At 42.4% G+C, this 19,944-nt stretch overlaps 1 pseudogene; it reads left to right on the forward strand.

The window, feature by feature from the left end:
- Positions 1-8,949: 8,949 nt before the first annotated feature.
- Positions 8,950-9,062, forward strand: LOC129457942 (uncharacterized; annotated as a pseudogene).
- The last annotated feature ends 10,882 nt before the right edge of the window (positions 9,063-19,944 follow it).

Genomic DNA, 19,944 nt, shown 5'->3' on the forward strand with positions numbered 1-19,944 from the left:
GAAAGAGAAAGACCCTACAATGTGCTGAGCACTGTGCTACACGTTTAATTTTTTTTCTGCATTTAACTCCATAACCCTATGAGAAATGTGTTATTTTCATTATGCCCATTTTTCAGAGAAGGAAACTGGGGACAGAACAGATTAAGGACTCGCCTGAGGTCACACAATCGGTGGCGGAGCAGAGGTTTATAACCAGACTCATGGTCTCCTGAGCTTCAGCCCTTGACCACTGAAGTATAGTTCCATGGTGATTTTTCCCCCTAATTTCCTGCCTAGCTTGCCACCTAGCTGGAGTGGGGCTGTAATGTGAATCAAGGCCTCCTGGACTCCAAAACATGTGTAAGGGAGATGGAAGAGATTTACAGGGGAGATCTCTAAGTGGACAAGTCCTGTGGCTAAAACAAAATCCTGGAAGGTGATTACCCTCCACACCCCACCCCACCAAAGCCAGAAAGGAAAAGATTATCCAAAGAAAATTAATTTTTTAAATAGATACTTTTTTGCAACTTTAACAGAATTGTGATCTATCCATGCAGTTTTAAACTGTCAAATGATTTAGCCATAAATTTTGAAATGAGAATATATGACATATAACCACATCAACATTTTATGAAACATATTTCAATTTATTAGTTATCAATGCAGTGTGTTTCAGCATATCTTTTTGGGAAATCAAATATATCATTTTAATATTTTCCTTCACATGCAATATACATTAACTCACAGGATGCTGAGGCTGCCTCTGAGAATTTCTATCATTTCCTTCTTGTCCTCTTTTCCTTCTCTGCTTCATCTGCTGTGCGTTTATCTTTATGTGCTCCCTTCCATTTGACTATACAGGAAAGCTCTGTGAAGGGAGTCTGGTTATAAACCTCAGCCCTGCCTCCTATTGTGTGATCTCAGGCAAGTCCTTAATCTGTTTTATTTTCCAGTTTCCTTCTCTGAAAAATGGGCATAATAAAAATAATACCTTTCTCATACAGTTATGGAATTAAATGTAACATATGATATACTGCACATTAGCTGTTTTATTTTTTATTTTATGGTGCCTTGTACATAGTAGGTGCTCAATAAATTCTGTTAAGTGAGTGCATTATAAAATAATTCAGTTTATCTCATTATAAATAATAACCAAGGATAAGTAATTTTAAAACTAACCTTATAAATTGAAGTTAATGTATATCTTGACAATTGCATAATTTCTAAGTGTACAGCTGAATAAATTATCACATATTAAATGCACCCATGTAATGACCACTCAGATCAAGAAATAAACCGTTACTAGCTTTCCAGTAGCCCTGACTTGTGTTTCCCCCAGTTCACTACAATTTTGACTTCTACTTCATTCATCAATTTTGCTTGTTTTTGGACTTAGTATAAATAGACCCATACAGTATATATTCTTTAATGTCAAGCTTTTTAGAAAGGTAATATCATTTTTTGAAACTTATTTACGTAATTTATTATAGCAGTAATTCATTCCTTTTTATTACTGTATAGAATTCTATTTAATGATACACCACAATTTGCTCATTCATTCTATTATTGATGGACACTTGGGTTGTTTAAAGGGCTTTTTTTCTACTTGAATATGCCACTATGAACATTTTTGTTTCTTGCTAAACAATCCCATCAAAAAGTGAGCTAATGACCTGAATAGACAACTCTTAAAAGAAGATATACAAATGACCAACAAACATGAAAAAATGCCCAACATCACTGATGATCAGGGACATGCAGGTTAAAAACCACAATGTGATACCACCTTATTCCTGCAAGAATGGCCATTATCAAAAAATCAAAAAATAATAGATGGTGTGGATGCAGTGAAAAGGGAACACTTCTGCACTGCTGGTAGGAATGTAAAGTAGTACAACCACTATGGAAAACAGTGTGGAGATTCCTTAAAAATCTAAAAGTAGGGCTACCATTTGATCCAGCAATCCCACTACTGGATATCTACCCAGAGGAAAACAAGTCATTATAAGAAAAAGATACTTGCACACACATTTATAGCAGCACAATTCACGATTGCAGAAATGTGTTTCTAGCCCAAATATCAACGAGTGTATAAAGAAACTGTGGTGTGTATATATATATGGTATATATGTATGGTGTGTATATATATATATATACCATATATGGTATATAGGTATATGTGGTATACATATAATGTGGTATATATATATATATACATGTTTTATACATGTTTATTGGGACACATAGGCATGGATTTTTTTGGGCTTATGTCTAGGGTAGAATTTTTGATTCACTGGCCATGCACATTTTCAATGTGGGTAGATATTGCCAAATAGTTTTTGAAGTAGTTATGCCAATTCATATTGTCAATGCTCCATAGTGGAAGACCACTAGGAATACACTTGTAGTGGAAAATGAACAAATTTAGTTTCATTAATTCATTTCAACAAGGGAGAGCACACACGAAGGGGATGGTGAGACATCTCAAGAAAAGGGTGTTGGGAACAATTAGGAGATTTGGGCTTCTGTTAGATGGTTTTTGGAGGGTTCAAGGAAACTGGGCTTTGCTCTTACTTGGATACTGTCAGGAAGCCAGGTTAATTCTGTGGCTGGATGGCTTAATCATTTTTATCCAGAAAGCAGGAAGAATGGAATGAGGCTAAACTGGAATTTGAAGAGAGGTAGCATTGACTCACATAAGCCAACATATTAATTTCCTGTGGCTGCTGTAGCAAAGTACTGCAAACTGGGTGGCTTAAAACAACAGAAATTTAGTTTATTTTCTCATAGTTCTGCTGACTAAAAGTCAGAAATTAAGGTGTTGGCAGGGCTAATTCCATTTTGGAAGCACTGAAGGAGAATTTATTACATGCCCTTCTCCTGGCTTCTAGTGATGGTTGGCAATCCTTGGCGCTCCCTGGCTTGTAGATGTATCGCTCCAATCTCTTCCCCTATTGTCCTATGATGTGCTCTCTGTGTCTGTGTCTCTAGTCAGTTTCTTATAAGGACAATAGCCCTACTGGATTAGGGCCCACACTAATGACCTCTTGTTAACTTGATCGCTTCTGCAAAAACATCCTATTTTCAAATAAGGGCACGTGAACAGGCACTGGTGATGAAGACATCAACTTATTTCTTGAAGGGATAGGATTTAACCCATAATAGCTGAGATACAGGGTGTTTTGTTGCTTTTGTAGCTTGAACAGTGTTCTTAATTTTGTCTGTGTTGAGATGTGATTATGGACGGTCTTATTGTCTGGTGTAACAGGAAATATGTTCAATGGGAGAATACTATAGCCTAGCTTCCCGTGTTTGGTGTGGCTTTTCTCTTTCTAAGTAGCCTCCATTCTTGGTATTGTCAAGATTGTTAATTTCAGTCATCCTGGTCAGTGTGAATTGACATCTTATTGTAGTTGTAATTTGCATTTCCTTGATGACGTTGAGATTGAGCACCTTTTAGGATTTTGGGGGCTGTTTGGATATGCTTTTTTACAAAGTGTTTGTTCAAGTCTATTGCCATTTCTTTATTAGGCTGCCTGACCTTTTCTTTTTGAATTTCTAGAGCTTTTAATATATTCTGAGTACAAGTTGTTAGGTATATAGTATTGGTAATATCTTCTGCTAAACCGTGCCTTGTCTTTCTATCTGTTTACATGAACTAGAGGGATGAGAACATTCCATCAATGGTATGTTTTTACTTTCTTTCATCCATGTATCAGGTATTGTATAGGCACAGGCATAGGCCATTTTGATTCAGCTTACCATGCACTCCCTGACCTCAACTCCTGCTTCTCTCCCCAGGTCCACCCTGCTCCAGCCGCGCTTACTGCTGCCTTTTCCTGGAGTGTTCTTTCCTTAGATAATCTCATGACTTGCACACCTCCGTACCTCTTCTTAAAGAGGACTTCCAGTGCCACATTTTAATAATTGCATGCTCCATGCCTTACTTATTCCTAGAAATCTGTTTACCTTCCCTGCCTTTCCTCATATCATTCCTTGCCATCTGACATATGACAAGTATTTGTGTACTATCTATCTCCTCCAGAGAGAATGTGAGCTCCATTAGGACAGGTTTTGTTTGTTTGTTTGGTTCGTTTCCTGCTGTATGTCTAGTACTTAGAACAATGCCTGCATATAGGAGCTGACCAATGAATATCTATTGAAAAAACAAATGAATGAAGGAAGGAATGAATGATTGAAATGAACAGGTAGGAATGGAACCGTGCTGCCCATATGTTGCTGATTTAATGTGGGACTCATTGTCCAATACAGAGTTTATAGAAACTCTTGGTGGCTCTTGTGTGATGTTCACCAAGAGTCAGGTAATAGTAGGATTATACTCTGAGATTTAAGTTTTAAAATTAACATATAATGGATCTTAACTACTGTAAGAGAAGGGATAGCTCCCAGGCTGCAAATCACCTCAGCAATCTGAGGTCAAATGAATAAGCATATCTAATGAAAAACGTGTTGGTCAAGGAATTTTAATCTGTTCATGAAAGCAAAGTGAAAGGAGAATCTTGGAGGCAATTTTTGCAATATCCACACAGACTCAGTCCAGGAGAAAGGGGCATTGCCAGCCAACTTGGAGGATTCCAGACCCATTGGCAAGGGCATCCTTCCTGGAGCTGGTTGAAGGCAGTAAGGTTAGTTGGCTTTGGCCCCTTGGTGAAGCCATTTTCAGAGTGTGTTTGCTGCATTAGGTTACCTTGTGTGATGCTCCTACAAGTCCAATGCCTTATAATTCCACTAAGCTTTCAGGTAAAATAGGTTTGGGCCTCCTTATAAGTCAGGGTCTGGGAAGAGAGTCAACTAATTGGGAGAACTTCTAAAAGTTTCTATGCCAGTCATTTATCATTTTATGTTAATAAAATTGATATTGAAGTTTTGTAACAAGTCTCATGAGGTCGAGTAATGTGATTCCACAGCTAAGAAAAGGAGTAGATCTTGTTGTGCTGGAAAAGTCAGCTTTCAGAACCTCTAAGATTGAGGGCTCAGCTGCTGGGGCTAGTAAAACCATCAGAGGAATGAATTCCACTTCATGAGAACTTTTGACACATAGACTACCAGTTTCTTGGTGATTGACCTGCACTTGCACTGGGGAGCCTATGGCCATGTTTCCAGAAATTTCCTTTGTATGGAACATCTGATTTTTACCTGTACTTTCATAAGACTTCCTTACTGGTGAGCTGATGTTAATTTAAGAATTTTAGCTCTTTCAGTCTTACGTATCATCAAGTATGTCACACTTTCTGAACATTTGCCTTTTGTAGCTAGGGAAGCTGTAAAATGTTTAGGCCTTAGGTCTACTGAAGACTAACCAATGACTCAATGTAATATTTTTAATTTGTCCCTTGACAACGTTATGTTCAGATTTCTAATTTCCTTATCAGATGCAAGGCCACAGTAAAAACATCACCTGTTAGGTAAAGTCTAAACTGGAATCTATGTCATCAAGCTGCCGTATTTAATTACCAATGTCCATAGGTGTTGTGGTTCCTGATTCTATTCCTCTTACACCCTCTTGAAATCAGCTCCATGCTGGGGGTTTCTCATACTACACAGCTGGGAATTCTAGGATTTTTTTTCTTGCCTTCTGTACATTTCTACATAGCAAGCTGTGGTCAAGACATCTTGCTATGTGGCCAAGATGGGGAAAATGGACTGAGATAGACAAGTACTACAATATTTGGGCAGTGAGAACCATCACATACTGCAATTTTTGGGTGATGAGAACCCAGCAATGCACTTAATAGACTGCTGAGGGGAGGTAAAGGGCTTGCTCAATCAATTTAATGGGAGAACTGAACATCCAAAGATTGTAACTACCATTTGGGGACTTCTTAACACTTGACTTCATTGAAGTTGTTCAGTAAGAAGCCTGATGTTGCCACCATGTTTATACACACAGTTTTTAAGGCAGGCCTGGAGAGGGTTACATTTTGTTTAATACTCTCTTTAGAAAACGAAGAGGTAGTGTATCATTTAGAATGCATGCAACTGCCAGTAACAAAATACCCAAGTAATAGCGGGTTAAATAATAAAGGTATTTAAATATATAACATAACAAGAAGTTGGTTTCACAGTTCAGGGAGGTAGGAGGGGAATTCACCATCTCTAAGGTTATTTTTTGGGCTTTACTTCTTGGGGATAAATGGTTGTCACAGCTTCAAGCATCGAGTCCTGCATTCCAAACAGAAAGGCAGGGAAACAAAAAGATTTTCTTTCTGAAGCACTATTGTTTCGTTATCATGAGGAAGCTTCCCAGCAGGCTTCTCCCCGTGTCTCAGTGGACAGAGTTTGGTTGCGTGCCCACTTCTAGGCCAACTGATGGAAAAGCAGGAAGGAGTTATTGCAGTGGTTTAGGTCATCGTGAAGCTGTGAAGAGGTCTGATGCCTTCCCTGGGATGACATGATACCTGCTCTCTACTTAAGCAATATGGGGTATATGCTAGCTGGGTGAGTGAAAATAAAAATATCTTCCACATGTATATTTTAATCAATTGTATGAACAATTTTTTAAAATTAGCTTTAAATGTGTAGAGATAACTGTTAAATAAATTCCTCACTGGGAGGAGAGGGAGGAGTGGGTGGGTTTTATGCTGCGATGGGCAGGTATGAGGTATCCAGGTAGAAGCTTGGCATCAATTTACCTGTCACTAGGAAGTTCCTATTCTGTTTCCTCCAGTTAGCCTGCATCTGGGATATAAAAATCCGCTGAAACATCAACCTCCGTGAACCACACAGCATGACTTGTTACATGTCACAGATGACTGCTCCTTGCCGGCCACCAAACTTGAACCATTCCATGCAGCTGCTGCCTCTTGTTTCCTGTTATGTTGTTGAGGTAGGACTGCCAAGTTCTAAATACGTCCCGTGACTCCATCCAGAGTGGCACCTGCACACAAAAGCAATGCCCAGGGAGTGCCAGGCCGAAATAATTTCTGCAGAATTAAACTGGAGCATTAAGTGGCAAGTGGAATTTGACAGAGGGGAGGAGAAACCACACTTTCTGTAAGAACATGAAAAAAAAATCACGGTTATTAAATAAGCTGGGGAAAGAACAAAATTACACAGGGATGAAGAAAAGTCTTTGCTTAGAGTGGCTGAAAAATACCAACCTCACAGATGGGGTAGGGTTGTGCTGGAGGTAGAGTGATGTCAGCAATAAAGAGAGGGAGAATAAAGGAAGGAAGTCATGGCTAGCTTGCGAAAAGTTGTCTCTGTTGTCTGTTCTGTGAAAGTGCTTGGCAACAACACCTTTAAAATGTAGGTGTTGGTGTGAAGATCCAACAAGGTACATTCTCTGAGTCTGGAGCCACTTCCAAAGGAGCTAAATAAAAATGAAGCAATTAATTGAGACACATTGTATAAAAGAAATCAGTGTAATACCAGATGGAAGGAGTCATGTCTGCAATCTTAGTGGAAAGAGCATTATTTATCGAGCATTGACCTTCTAGTGTGAGCACAGTGCATTCGTTATCTCATTTAATTCTTACGATCACCAGCTGAGGCAGGTGCTTTCATTATCTCCATTTGACAGATCAGGAGGATTGTAGCTTAAAAGGCTTAACTCATAAGTGGAAAGGTCAGGATGTAGACCAAAGCTTTCTGAATCCAACATCTGTGTTCCTAACCTCTATTCTGTACTGCTGGCCAAAATTAAAAACACTGAAGTGTGATATAAGGACATTATAACTCTGATTGGATGAATTGAGTACTAGGGTTTGTCTGTTCTTCAGAAGTAACATGACGGTGTGGATTTAGGAATACATATTATGGACTCTATTGTAAGTGACAGATTCCCACCCTAAAGTGGCTCTAAAAAAAAAAAAAGGAGGACATGGACTCCTGTGGTCAGCTGAATAAAGGCACCCCAAAATGTCCACATCCTAATCCCCAGAACCCACGAATATCCACACCCTCATCCCCAGAACTCATGGATATCCACATCCTAATAACTGAAACCCATGAATATGTTGCTTATATGGCAGAAGGGGCTTTGTAGATGTGATTAAGTCAAAGATCCTGAAATGGCAGAGTTGATCCTGGAATATCTGGGTGGTCTCAACATAATTGAAAGGATCCTTATAAAGGAAAGAGGGAGGTTTCGTTACAGAAGTAGGAGACAGGAGGATGGAAGCAAGAGGTTGGAGCAATGTTAGGAAGGGGCCTGAGCCGAAGAATGTAGGTGGCCTCTAGAAGCTGGAAAAGGCAAAGCAACAGCTTTTGACCTAGGAAGGAAGGAAGCTTTTGCCCTACAAGGAACACAGCCCTGCCAACATCTTGATTTTGGACTTCTGACCTCCAGAACTGTAAGAGAATACATTTGTGTTGTTTTAGGCTATCCTTACCGTTATTGTGGTAATTTTTTATGGCAGCAAAAGGGAAGTAATACAACTCCTGTACCTGAAAAGCCTAGGGCAGCAATGGCTTCAGGCTTGGCTGGGTCTAGGGGCTCTAATGGGGTGGCCTTGATGCTGTCCCTCCTCATGCCTTAGCTGTGCTTTCTTTTGCAATGGCCATATTCACTAATGGGCTTTCCTTGGGTTGTGGCCAAACTGACAACAGTAGCCGCAGGCTTTTGCCTCACCACTGTAGCAATCCCAGTAGCGCAAACTGCACCCCTTTCCTAGTAATGTCTGCACATGTCCCAGGGCTGACCTGCATGGGCCTGGCTTGTGCCCGGAATGATCACTGTGATTCTGATTCGCCAGGTATCGTCATTGTGTCTCAAGGTAGGAAGATTTCAGCCCTACCTGAACCTCAGTGACTCTTAAGGTAGAGTGGTGCTTTGCAAAGTAAAGTCCAGCTGGGCAGGCAAAAGCAGCAGATGCCTACCAGGGGGTGTGAGGTAGGAGCACTGGGACTTGGATTCTTGCTGGTTCTAAGGGAAGCCAGAGAGACAGAATAGAGGTTTCTGTCTCACCAGCAGAGACAGTTAACAAAACCAAAAAACCCTCCCCCTCCATCCCTTTGTGGTTCCTAAGTGTGAAGACTGGGTTTTCATACTCATGTGTGAAATGTGCCTCCCTCAAGCCTTGTTATGATGTGGCAGGCACATTACCCTTACTCATCTGATGAAAAGGAAAAACAAAAACTGGGAAATCAATTATAGGCAGCGGTTGTGGGGTGAATTCAAGGTCTTGTTGCGATCTGATGGAGAAAGACAGGTGTGAAAGGGACAGGAAAATAAAAAGGAAGGATCCCTTGCTTGCTGGATGGGAGAAACAAGAGGACCGTGAGAACGATCCCTTTGGATATATGTGACCTGATGACACCTCCAGACCCTGAGCTCCTTCCCGGGCTGGGCCTGGCTGTTTGCCGAGAACAGGCTGCAGAGAAGTCTTTGCACCCTGGCCAACCTCAGTCTGCTCCGTGAGTCTCTGCATACTACTGGAAACACCGACGGAGAGTCCTAGCCTTTGGAATTCCCTGACTGAGGCTGAAATTGAGCAGTGCTCACCTTCTAGGCCACCACCCTTCACCATTGACATTCACCTTCAAAAGTGAGCAAAGAGGCAGATGATATGGTGGCACTGTGGCAGGTACACCCCAGAGCCATTCCATCTAGAGTATGGTTCCATGTGGCTCACAGAGGGAGCCTCAAGTTTCTACTTCTTTTATTCTTGCCCCCAAGTAAGGGCATCTCTCTTTTTGTGCTTATAACTGAACAGGATGGACACTTTGGCCCCTGGTTCTAAAACCAAGTCGAGTTTTCCTGATCCTTTAGAAGTATGAGTCAGATCGTGCCATCCTGTGTTCAGAGCTATCTGATAGTTCTTTAGTTCTCTGAGTTAAGGCCAAGTCCTAATAAGGTTTACTTCATCTCACATCAGGGTGCCTTCTGTTGACTGACACCCTCACCTGTTAGTCTTACCTTCAGGTGATACACAGCAACCATCCTGGTCTCCTTATTTATTTACTTTATTGTCTGTCTGTTCCTGCTTCCTACTATGAGACAACCTTTGTGAGGCCAGGAATTTTTGTCTGTCTTTCTTATTGCCGTGTTCTAAGCATCAAGAGGAATACCTGCACGTGTTAGGTGCTCAGTCAGCATAGACTGAGGTGAGGTAATGAATTAACTCAGGCATGTGTGCATGCATGCATTTCACCATCACTTACCAAGTGAGTGCAAAGTACCAGCTAATGAACCAGAAGCTGCAGTCAGCAAGACAAGCTCCATATGGTCTCTGCTCTTGAACAGCTCCTGCTCTAGAGGAGAGAACAGCAATCCCATGTTTTGATTACTAAAAGGTTGGATAAGCCCAGGGTACTCAGGGGACATGGGGAAGACAGGAGTGCACCAGGGCCGAGATTCCTTCCTGCTTCTCGATACATAATTCCGTTTCAAGCCTCCCTCAAGCCTTGTTATGATGTGGCAGGCACATTACCCTTGCCCATCTGATGAAAACAAAAGGAAAAACAAAAACTTGGAAATCAATTACAGGCAGTGGTTATGGTGAACCTAACACGTAATTGTGATTTTATTGTTTATGTCCCGTTGGAACCATCTCTAGGTGTATACGCTCCCTTTCTGAGCAAATGCGTTCTAAATCCAATAGGTTTCCGTGCTCCCATGTTGAGTTCTAACTCATGGGTAGTTTAATCCCTGAATACTGATGTTTGCTGGTGGAAAATTGCTGTTTCCTCTCCTTGCTGAGAGGAGGTAGAAAACCAGAGAGCGTTAATATTAAGTAAAAGGTGATATTGAATAGAAGGTGCAGAGGCGGACTAGGTGCTTCTAAGCCCCATCCCCACAGGTGGCTGGTGCTGGGTGGCAGAGAGTGAGTGTGCTCCCCACTCTGGACCTGACATTTACTCTTGTCTGTGCCAGGCTTGTCCCGCACCTATTTGGATGGCCACTTTCTTCCAATTATTCAAGCCTCAATTTTAACATAAGCTCCTTAGAGAGGCAGTCCCTGACCACCTTATCTAAAATTGTTGCCCTCCACATCATCCATGTCATTTTCCTCATATCACTATTATCTGAACACATCCTGCTTCCTGTCTTTCTCTTTTATTTAAAGCTAAGTTCTATATGGACAGCAGCTATTTCTATCTTATTCACTGTTGTGTCAATACACATAGTAGGTGTTCAAAAAATACTTCCTGAATAAACAGACAGCAAATAGAGGGGATACTTGAGCTACCGTATCTAAACTGTTGGAATTTGTAGAACTAGAAGAAGCCACTTTTGGCCGTTTCTTTTTTTGTTTTGCACCTGAGGAAGGTGAGGCCCAGAAAAGGAAGCAGCTTAATCGAAGCCACCCCAGCAGAAGAATCCACACCACAGTCCCACCTCAGGTGGACGGACACACCATCTACTACTCTTACTGGGAAGAGCTCTGAGCTCCTGGGTCACGGTGGAGGTGGGATCCCTTGAGAGCCACTTGGAGCCAACGCCTCCTGACAGAGGTGGTGCCCTCTTGTGGCTGCCCTGTGATATACACACAGTCCTTCCAGGCTCCCCGGAGTTTCCTGATAGTTTATGAGACACACCCTTCTCTTTGTACTATTCAGCTCCCTCTAGAGGCGTATTACAGATTCCACTGGGACCAAAATTGACAGACACCAGAACCGCTATGAATTCCAAGAATGACCTTAAGCAGTGTTTGATAATTCTGTTAGAGCCAGCAACTCATTTTGAATACTAAATTACCACTCCAGCCTTGCAGTTCCAGTGCATACTAGAATTTCCAGCCCTTCTCATGTGTGTTGCTTCCAAGAGCTGCTCCAAGATTTTAGCCCTGTGTTTCTTTATAAAGTTTATTTTTTATTGAGCTATAACCTTCACAAAGTAAAATGCATACATGTTCAGTATACAGCTTAATGACTTCTTTTTGCTATTAGTTTTGCCTGTTCTTGTACTTCATGTAAATATCATCATTCAGGACTTTTCTTCTGTGTCTATCTAAACATTTCAAGTCAATATTTTGTCTATGATCTTCAGTTGTTTATTCTTTTCCGTTGCTGTGCACTTATTAGGTGACAATTTCAGACAATAGTATGAGCACGTTGCAATTTATTCATTCTACATTTAAGACATTATTTAGCTTGTTACCAGTTTTTGTGAATAACTGAACATTTTCATACGTGTATTTTCGTAGACTATTCATATAACCAGGAGGGGAATTGCTAACATATTTTAGCCTTGATAAATACTACCAAACATTTTTTCCAAAGTAGTGTATCAATTTACACTCCCACCTGCATTGAATGAGTCCCTCCACATCTTCATCAATACTTGGTATCATTGGTCTTTTAAAATTTAGCCATTCTAGTATGTCATTGTGCTTTTACTTTGCATTTCCCTGATGACTAATGAATTTGGCACATTTTCTTATGTTTATCAAACCTTGCATTTTGAACAACTACACATTTATTGACCAGATCATGTACTCCCCTGAAGTTTGTAGACTGCCTTTGGACCTGTCCTGTCTTTTAATGAACCTTTCTCTATGTTCCTCGTGGGTTGTAGTCATCACTATCCATATGTGAGTGTAGACTAGAAACCTTAAATCTGTCTTTCCTTCGCCACTGTACTCAAGAGGTCACAAAGTCTTATGGACCCAGAAATATCTCCTGAATCTGTTTGCTTCTCTTCATTCTCATTGTGATCACCCTAGTTCAGTTTTATCATCTCTTGTCCCTACTAGCAGGAGAATGTCAGTCTCCACATTCCCTTACTTGAAGAATGGGTTCCAGTTTTCTGAGAATGTTTTCTTCTTTGACTCCACATGCAACACAACTAGAGAGAGAAATAAGAATCGTGACTACTGACATCTATAGAATGTTTAGTGTCTTTCAGGACTTTTACAAGTTTATTATATGCATTATCTTTGAAGTAGGTTCTCTTTTTTTTTTTTTATACCCCCATGCCATCAGCCACTGCCTCACTACCTGCTGATGGCAGCTGTAGGCACCCAGCTCCCTGCATTCTAGGGGTACACCCACCAGGAAGCTAATGTGGGCCCTGGATTTCTTTTTTTAAATATACTTTAAGTTCCAGGGTACATGTGCACAATGTGTAGATTTGTTACATATGTATACATGCGCCGTGTTGGTGTGCTGCACCCATTAAGTTGTCATTTATGAAGTAGGTACTTTTATCATCCCCCTCCCCCAGTTTCAGATAAGGACATTGAAATATAGAGGTTAAGAAACCACAGCAAGTAAGCTACATGGTTGAGCTGGAGTTCAAAACCAGAGTCTGTCTTCAGAGCCAGCTGCTTAAACACTCTATGATATTTGCCAGTGGTACTTGATTGAAAGTTACAAGCTCATATTTAATTAACAGATTTCATTTTTCTGCATAATTGTGGTTTGGAGATTTATAGTTATGCCACTGAGAATGAGGCAGATTTGACAGCTGCCATCTTGGCTAGAGAAATACTCTCTGCATTTGGAAACATGGTGGTATCAAGGCCAGTATTCCAGGTTTGAGCCTCTTCCCAGCTAGTTAGCTTCCATGGAGGAAAACAATTAGTGAGGACTATGAACCACAGGAGAAACTGGACAAAGAGTGAGGGTGGATCCCTATAAACCATCTTCACCACTGCAGGTGCTACTGATGATAGAGCTGCTGTGGTTTATAACCAAGGGGCACAGGTCCTGCTGGAGCCAGCAGCCTCAAGAGCAGGTGAAGCAGTAACAAGCACTGTTCCTCTGTTGCAAGTTTCAAGTGGGTCTTGAGGAAGTCAAAACAGTGGCAGCCCCCAGGATTAATCCCACCAGGGATTCAATGCAAAAACTAGGATCCACTGGGCAATTACAATGTGCCAAGCACTAGGCTGAGTGTTTTATGGCCACAAGCTTATTTAAAAATCACAATAACCTTATGAGAGAGCTACTGTTGTTATACAGTAGCCAGCCGTTATCCAGGGGAGACTCATTCCAAGACACTTAGTGGATGCCTGAAACCAAGGATAGAACCAAACCCTATACATACATATTTCTTTCTATACATACATACGTATAATAAAGTTTAATTTACAAATTAGGCACAGGAAGAGATTAACAATAACCCATACTAAAATGGAATAATTACAACAATATACCATAATGAAAGTTTTGTGAATGTGGTCTCTCTCTCTCAACATCTGTTTTACCGTATTCACGCTTCTACTTGTAATCTGTCCGTTTCATAATCAATGCGACTGCTAAGTGACTAATGGCCCAAAACATGGACAGTGGGGCTATGCTGGACACAGGGAAGATTCACATCGTGGGCAGGATGGAGTGGGATGGCAAGATATTTCACCATGTTATTCAGAATGGTGCGTAACTTAAAACTTATGAATTATTTGTTTCTGGAATTTTTTATTTAATCATTTTGCACTGTGGTTGACTGCATGTAACTGAAACTGCAGAAAGTGGAACCACAAATAAAGGGAGACTGCTGCACCCATTTTGCAGATGTGGCCTCGGAGACCTAGAGAGGTTAAGTAACAAGTGCTAGGCCAGTGCTTCTCGAATATTAAGGAGTTTATAAATCCCCTGGGGACCTGGTGGAAATGCAGATACTGACCTGGCACGGCTGAACTGAGATTCTGCATTTCTAATAACCTCCCAGGGGATGCTACTGCTGCTGGTTGAGGTGTCACACCAGTAACAAGGCCCCGGTTCTACAGCTGGTAAGTGGCAGAGCTGAGATTCTCTTCCAGGCGGTAGGGGTCCCGGGCTTTCTCTCTCCATCACCCTGCTCTATTGTTTCCTGTCGCAGCTCTGACAACCTCATTTAGATCACGTTCACAGGTCAGGCCCTGGTAAGCATTCTTGTGACCTTGCATTAAGGCTCCACAATGCTCCCTCTCCCTCTCTTTGCTCCAGACCCACCAGTCACCTTGCCATTCCACTCGCCACCTGCCCTTGCCCTTGCTGTTCCCTTCTGCTGCAGTGTTCTTCCCCACACATGACAAGGCTTGTCCCCCAATGCCTTTCTGGTCTCTCCTCAAATGTCTCCTCCTTGGAGGGGGTGCTATCTGCAGTAGCTTCCACTGCCTCTGCAGACTGGCCTCTTTCCCCTCTTACCCTTGTCCTGTTCTAAGTTTTGTACAGCATTTATCACAATAAGATTATACATTTCATATACATATAGTTTACTGTTAATTATTTATTTTCATCACTAAAATGTGAGCTCCATGAAGGCAGAACTTTGTCCATTTTTCTCACTTTTTTATCTTTAGCATCTTGAACGGTGTCTGCAACATAGTGAGGCTTAATTATTATGTATGAAATGAATAAATGAGATTGTAAATGAATGAATGACTGAATAGATGTTCTAACTTACTAATATCTGATAACAACAGAAGCACCTAACATTTACTGAACACGTACAGTGCCAGAAAACACACGAATTACTTTACCCAGATGATCCCATTTATTCTTATAAAAACTCTTAGAGCTGTTATTACTAATTCCAATTTTCAGATGAGGAAACTAAGAATCAGAGAGGGACACTAATGTTCCCAAGGTCACACAGCTAGTAAGTGACAGAATTAGATTTTTCAGCCAGATCTAATTCCCCTAAAGTCAACAGAAAGTCTCCTGTGCTGGGTACCACGAGAGATCTCACCATTGTTTCCATGGCAACAGGTCATGTCAGTAACTCTGATGCTGGATAAAGAGTAGGAAAACACTGAGCTTGGAGAGGAGGCCCTCATGCCACAATCACAAATATTTAACCAAGGTAGAAAAGGAACAAAGGAAAATGACTGGCTTGGTAGATTAATCCTTACTTTCTCCACCACTTTTCATTTTCATCCAATAAGCCTACTCCTGGTCAGGAAAAATAATTCCACTTGACATTTGCTTTTAGTCTTACAAATATGACCTTGGCTATGTGAAAGGACATATTTTGTCATCAAGAATGTGCATGTTTAACCCCAGCACTGGGGGGTCACACTATTTCTTTATAGGAGGCGTGTTATCTTAGAGCAGAAGGAGAAAACAGGGAGCCAGGGTTGCATTTTGCACCCAGTGCCCTCAGCAATTTCTGGAGCATTGTGTACAGTTAAATAGGAATAACCTCTACTTAATCTTGGAAGCAGGTTAGTGGGTTTATTTAATCACTGACAAAAGAGTATATTTTTTAGGTGGAAAGGAGAGTAGAGAGGGTTTGTGACCGGCTGAAATGACAGAGACTAGGATTTAAGCTTTGGGTAGCTCCAATTACACAATCTGTGATGCTTTCACATGAGTTGGCAATGATCCTGAAAGTCCTGTTTATCTGGGGAGAGAGCTGCATGCTCTTCCTTGCCAGTAATCAGAGACATCTCCTTGTACCTAAACCTCCCATGTTCTCTGAGCTGCTAAGTTAGTTCTGAGTCCCCCACAGTTGTACTAGTGTTACCACTTGGCCCAAGAAACTGGGGATCACTGAGGTTTTTCAGAGTGTTTTTCTCAAAGGCAAAGAATCCAGATTAAGACTGTTGAGGCTCCTATAAGGAGCTGAAGGGGAGAAACGCAGGGTAAAGCCACAGTGATATTCATGGCTATATTCTTGGAGGCCTGTTTGCATTTGATTTGTGTGGGGCATGGAGGCTGACTCCAGTCTAACATCCAGTTGTTGAGAGGGGTAGAAGTTCTGAACAATGAATGATGTTTATGATACTATTAATAATAAAACTACCACAACAAGAACAACATAGAAAAGACGTTGAGCTTCCCACCCTCGAATCACCTCCCTACCTCCACGGGAGTACCCACCAGGTAGACAGCCCAGGAGCCTCCTGTTTTTAGAGTCTTTAACTCCATTCCCTGGCCAAATGGGTTGTTCCTGGTCCCAGCAGGAAACGAATGGTCACATATAAATCAATGGAGGAATGTTTAACGAAGGGGCAATTTACAAGTGTGTGGGCAGGGTGTAGGGAAACCACAGGGATAGTTAGGTGACTGAGGGTCAGCAACAGCAGGGCTATTTCATATCCCTTGGTCCTCAGGGATAAGCAGTTTATTGAAACCTGAGTCTTGCAGACAGGGTCCCCTTGAATGAAGCTTGGCCTTGGGGAAGAGCATCATGAGCGGACTCTGCTGGGGTGAGAGCCCTGACCTCATCCTCTTCCTCTCCTTTAGTACCCTGCCTGGGCTGTCCACTGCAGACCCAAAACAGAAGCCAAAGGCGAGGAACAGGGCAGGGATTAGGTGGCAAGGGATGGAGAGTGGATCTGCAGGGGCCAGTGGCAGAGTCGGCACACTAAGGGAGACGGGGCCAGCGGGGGACTCCTGCCCTGAAATAGGTCTATGAAGTCTCTCTCTCAGAAATTCAGAGCTAGTCCTGAGAATCAGCCAGGGAGTGATTCTGGGTGACTGGGAATTACTATGGTTGTACAGTATTCAGAAGCCATATGAGGTGGTCACAGTCCACTGTGTGGATAGTCAGAGAAAGCCAGTGCTCAGAGAAGTATGAAAATGTACAGAAAGAAAGAGAACCATTGCTGGATGCTGTGGTTCATGCCTATAATCCCAGTATTTTGGGAAGCCAAGGCAGGCAGATCACGAGGTCAAGAATTTGAGACGAGCCTGGCCAGCATGGTGAAACCCCATCTCTACTAAAAATACAAAATTAGCCAGGCATAGTGGCAGGCACCTGTAATCACAGCTACTTGGGAAGCTGAGGCAGGAGAATTGCTTGAACCCAGGAGGCAGAGGTTGCGGTGAGCCGAGATCGCACCACTGCACTCCAGCCTGGGTGACAGAGCGAGACTCTATCTCAAAAAAAAAAAAAAAAAAAAAAATAGCAGAACCATGCGACAGAGAATGGACACCCACGTCCCGCCCATGACTTCTTTCTGCAGATGGTGCATGCCCTGCCTCTGAGTTCTACCAGATATCCCCCACCCTTATGATACACTTCCCTTCGTGCTCAAACAGCTTCAGTGGAATTCTGATTTCTTAAATTATATAAACAACTGCCATCTTGGAGCATTTCCTATAAACCAAGAAATGGGCTGAGTTCTTTACAAGCATTATCCAATTTCAAATAATCCTATATGATGCCACTTTTCCAGGAGTGCAAACTGAGCCTTGGGGAGGTTAGCAGCTCACCCAAGGGGAGACAGCCAGTATGAGGCTCAGCCAGGACTTGATTCCAGATCTGCATGACTGTAAATCCCAGGCTGTGGCCATTCCTCCCTTCCGCAATGGGAAGAGTCTTCTTCATTTTCCCTCATGCTGGTATCAGGACATCGGTGGGACGTCCATATGATGCTGTGACTGCACCTTGTAGCTTGGTATTGACTACCAGCCTTTCAGGGCTTCCCTCACCTCTTCTTTTGCGTGCTGAGCCTTCGAGTTGTGTGGGGGCTGGTTCTCTGCATGCCCAGATCTATTTTTTGCCCTCGTCTACTGTGCCCTCCATGTCCCAGGAAGCTGAGCCCTTGGACTCCTTTGGCCTCCATTGGGATTCAGTCCTTGGAGAGGCACTGGCAGGGGCCAGGCAGGAGGGGAGAGTTGTGCACTTCTTTGCGTGTGCCCTTGTGTGCCAGTGCCAGCAGGCTCTTACAGCATAGTTTGCTCCCTATGCCCTTTCTGTCCTAGAGACAAAAAGGCTTCCTCTGGTTCCTGCAAGGCTGCTCCCTGGCTGCCTCATTATCCCTTGTTAGTTCCCTTAACCCTGCCCTCACCTGTAAACAGGCCCTTCCTTCAATTCTTTTCAGGATCTAATGGAGTGTGTCTGTTTCCTGCAAGGACCCTGTCCTATAAACTGTTTGTGCCCACCTGCGAATGTCCAGTCATGTCTTTAGAACTGCAGATCCTGAAACAAGGAAGCTGAGTTTACTAGGGTCAGTCCACTGAACACACTGACCTCACGGTTGCAGACCCACCGAATTCTTCCCTTTCAGTTTATGACAGCCCAGGCCCAAGTCTAGGGCCCCGAGCACCAGGCCCAGCAGGGCTGTCAGTGATTCTGGCTCAGGACATGCAGGGAACAGTTTTCTTTTCAGAGTGCTCCTTAATAATGCACATGACAGCCATCAGGACGTCTCACAAAGCCCAGTGACAACTCCCTGGATAGCTCTGTCATTACAGTAATCATTTGAATCAATAGCGTAGTAAAGCTGCCGTACGTTTATTTCACCCGAGAGATTAAGCAAACAATTATATAAAACATTCCGCAGAAAACCCAGCGCTCCAGATGCAGAGGGAGACTGCGCGCTCGTCCCCAACCAAATGCTCTTCCTTTAGTGCGTTTGTTTTTGATGCTTTATCAACAGACTCTAAATTCTCACATTCAGAAAGAATAAACCTGTACATTTGCCAATTTTTTTATTCCAGCCTGGGAACTCACCCTGTGTGAGTGAGTGAGTGAGAAGGTATGTGTGTGTGTTTCTCAATCATCCCAGAATGTACAATGCCTACATCACCACTCTAAACATAGCAGAAACTCAATAAAAGCCCACGGGCGGTGGCCGTGGCAGTGATGGTTTAAAATAATGACTATGGCATGATTTCTGAGCATGACAAGTTTCTCCTGATAATGAGGCTTTACTTCTTTTGGACTTCTCTTTTCTGCACATTGAGCCACACCACCAATTTAATGGATTTGGAACATCCATTGTGATGGTTTTATTTTCATCTTGGTCAGAGGGAGATGCAGCCGGGAGCATCTCAAGCACTGGAGGCAGCATTAACTTCTGGGGGCCAAGATTTCCTCTCTCTCCGTGTTATCTGGATGGTTTTCTAATGTTCACTCGCTCAGTAGTTTGAACTTGGCCATAATTACAGTCTTATTATCCTCACCAGCTTTACTTATGTCATTATCTCCTCCCTCCTGTGTTAGAGGTCAGTAGAACACCCCTTTTATTAGCCACTTAATCCTTCTATCTAGTAGTTCAACCCTGATTGATCCACTTAAGGTCCTTCTTTGTAGTTAACTTTGCTGACATTTGAGAATCCCACCCCTTGAGTCCTTTCATTGCACACAAGCAGTCAGCTCTCTAGATCAGGAGTTCATTATCATTA

Source organism: Symphalangus syndactylus, chromosome 11, assembly GCF_028878055.3.
Source record: "Symphalangus syndactylus isolate Jambi chromosome 11, NHGRI_mSymSyn1-v2.1_pri, whole genome shotgun sequence".
Taxonomy (NCBI): domain Eukaryota; kingdom Metazoa; phylum Chordata; class Mammalia; order Primates; family Hylobatidae; genus Symphalangus; species Symphalangus syndactylus.